Genomic DNA, 3,251 nt, shown 5'->3' on the forward strand with positions numbered 1-3,251 from the left:
ACATATACCTACTGTTTATAAATGAAGTCGAAATATCAGCTCAGTCACGTTAATGTGATTTCCTCTTACTGACCATAACAAATTCTGGGTTTAGAGTCACAGATCAGATTATATTTACTTTATAAATGTCACCAGTCACCTGTGCTGGTAAAGCTGTTTCCTGGAGCGATGAGCTCGGGAGAGGAGTCTGCTTCCCCATGAGGCTCATTCACACAGCCTGATTCAGAAAGGGTAAATAGCTTACTGACTGATCACATATTTTCAGTCTTCTCATGTGTAAAGGTCCAGAAATTTCCTGCATTGCGGCACATGCAGGAAAGCAACAGTTTACTTGTGTTGAAACATAAATGATGTCCATGTATCCCTTGATTAAACAGAGCAGAACAGCACGCCTGAAATTGTATGCCTAAATACACGCAAAAATGCACAATGACAAAAAAAGCATTCACTCTAGGCAGTTTATTTGGTACACCATATTCATGACTTATATCCTTTTGATTTTCAGCTCAACAAACATGTCTGTGAAGTTCTGGACATCAAAAGGAGCCTCTGTGCACCCTATCATCCACAGACCAATGGTTTGGTGGAAAGAATGAATGGAGTAATACAGAGGTATGATAGTATTTTTTAACTTTACTGATAATAATTATTTTTTTAATGGCACCAAGTTAGCCAGTTTGTAATCACTTTTGATTTTGTGTTGTTGCAGTTCTTCTGTTGACTCTTACACTATTTTGTCCCATATAACACAGAATACGTACAAACAAAATTGAATCCTTTTTTTATTGTTATTATTAGAGCCCTTTCCAAGCTGGTTAGCAAAAAGCCAAAAGAATGGGACAAGCACCTTGATGCCGTAATGTTTGGGCTTAGAACAAAGAAGCAGATGACCACAAAATACTCTCCATACTTTCTTATGTTTGGGAGAGAGGCCTGCTACCCTTCAGAGGTCCCTGAGCAGTACAAGGTATGGACATGACATTTTTGCCATCAATGTTAAATATCAAAAAAAAAAAAAAAAAAACGAATAAATATTAAAGTTTTACATTTTTTTTAACTGTTCCTTCATTTAAAACTATTTTTCAGATTGACAGCACAGTTGAGGAAATGGTGGCATGTGAAGAAGTCACAGAGTCTGCATTAAAGGGCAAACATTGAAAAAGGCAAACATTGAAAAAACTCAAGAAAAAATTAAGAAAGGCAAGCAAAAGTCACCACTTCCTAAATTCAGTGTGGGGGACAGGGTGTGGAGGCTCAATGTCAGAAGCCAGCAAAGGAAAGGAGGCAAGCTGGATCCATACAAAATCACATCAGTTGAGGGAAAAAGTGCTGATCTTGAGGATGACAGAGGTATTATCATACCAAAAATTAATATCGACCATTTGCGGCATTATCGTGAAGAGACTCCTCGCATACCCCACAAGCTGCAGAACATGTCAGGGAGCAATGAAAAATCAACCTGCCATTTTAGCCCCTGCAGGACCCACACACTCTACAACTTCCAGAGTCTCTACAGTCATTGTAAGCCCTACTGTGTCTCCAGTCGCTGTAAAACCTACGGTCTCTACAGTCATTGTAAGCCCTAATGTGTCTGCTCTCACATCATCCTCCGAAACCCCTGCTGTCTCCCTGGCACCTATGAAAGCAGCTGCCCTCTCAGCAGATGATGTTAGCACATCAGCGTCAGAATACATCATTGATAAAGATCAATGTACGTTTTGCTTTGCTAAAACAAAAATAAAAAAAACATAGGTTTGATATGTATAACAAATATTCTATATCCTTATTGTGTTTTTCATTTAAGTTCATTTAATGTTTTATTTACTATAAAAGAAAATTATTTATTAATTTGTTTTAATCTATTTACTTTAATTTTCACAGGTCTGAGAGAAGCATGGCAAGGCAAAGATGTGTATGTACTGCTAGCAAAAATAGGACCATTCAAAATCTTCTTTGCTGACATACGTCGGACTGCTCCTAATATGGAGTTTGAAAGTGAGGTAAAATATTGATCCACATTGACACCTCAAATTGCAGACTATATAGGTATTTGTTTCTTTTTATAATAAAGAGTTTGTCACTTCATTGTATTTGACAGTATAACCATTACTAAATTGATTATGTAGCCATTACCATTAAATAATTAAAATAAATTAAAAATAGCAGCATTTCATGTTAGTATTTTATTAATGTATTAGTCTATGTGAATCAGCAAATGGGGCAGATTTAAAGAACTGCAACTAGTCCACAGCTGTTAAAGATAGTTATGTTGTAAACAATTTCCATAGAGAAGCTCTGAATTGTCATTGTGGCTGTTACATTAATACCATTGCAACCGAACCTCCTTATTTGTGTCTTTAGGCAACAAATTATGCGCCTTTTTTATTTTTTCCATCAGGTCATGAATGCCTACATGCGCCTCATTGTTGAAGATTATAATAGGCAGTCCCCTGACAAAGTTGTGGCGATAGATACATTTGAAATGGCAAACATCTGGAATCACAAGCGGGCAAAAGTGAAAGTTAGTGGATTCCTTTTTTGTTGTATTTTGTTTGTATGTAATAATGAAGTAACTTTATATTTAATGGGTTAATACATTTTTGGATAATCAATAACTATGTTTCACTTTTAGTTGGATCCGTTGAGGTACAAATATATCATTGGAATTATCAACCAGAACCACCACTGGACACTGATGGTAACAGTTTCTAAAGCACTAAATGTACAATGTCTAATATTACTTTCTAATGACCATAGAGTATTTATTGGTTCAATTTAACTATTTCATTTATACATTTTGGACCATTAATAGAATGTTACCAGTAATTAAGTAAGTAATTTTTTTAATTTGAAAACATCTAATGTATTATATGTTCAAGGTTGTGATCCCTTCGGAGAAGAGGGTTCTCTACTTAGATCCTTTAGGAGAAAGTAGAAACAACCTCAAAAGGTGTCAGGAGGTTACAAGGTAGGTCTAGATTTCTGTATGAGAAAAGGGAATACATTAAGTTTCTCTACTTATCAGTGTTGTAATTTCTATTATTTCAGATCTTTTATGAGACAGAGAGGGCTGAATGTTTCAAGGTGGGCATGCAACACAGTCCCACATCCACACCAGAAGGACAGCAGCTCCTGTGGGCCCTTTGTGCTGAAAGTAATTATTACTATACTGGACTGGTATTCTCAGCACTGTTGTAAATTCAGGAAGGGATGGGGTACCTATCCTTTCCACTTTTTTAAATAAACAAGAT

General features: G+C 36.1%; 1 long non-coding RNA gene across 1 annotated transcript; it reads left to right on the forward strand.

Annotated features, from left to right (window-relative positions):
* Nucleotides 1-1,887: 1,887 nt before the first annotated feature.
* LOC125797550 (uncharacterized) lies at nt 1,888-2,521 on the forward strand. The gene is made up of 2 exons (XR_007436381.1): nt 1,888-2,000; nt 2,399-2,521. It is a non-coding gene; the product is annotated as an uncharacterized LOC125797550 (long non-coding RNA).
* The last annotated feature ends 730 nt before the right edge of the window (nt 2,522-3,251 follow it).

The sequence above is a fragment of the Astyanax mexicanus genome, chromosome 2 (assembly GCF_023375975.1).
Source record: "Astyanax mexicanus isolate ESR-SI-001 chromosome 2, AstMex3_surface, whole genome shotgun sequence".
Classification (NCBI taxonomy): Eukaryota; Metazoa; Chordata; class Actinopteri; order Characiformes; family Acestrorhamphidae; genus Astyanax; species Astyanax mexicanus.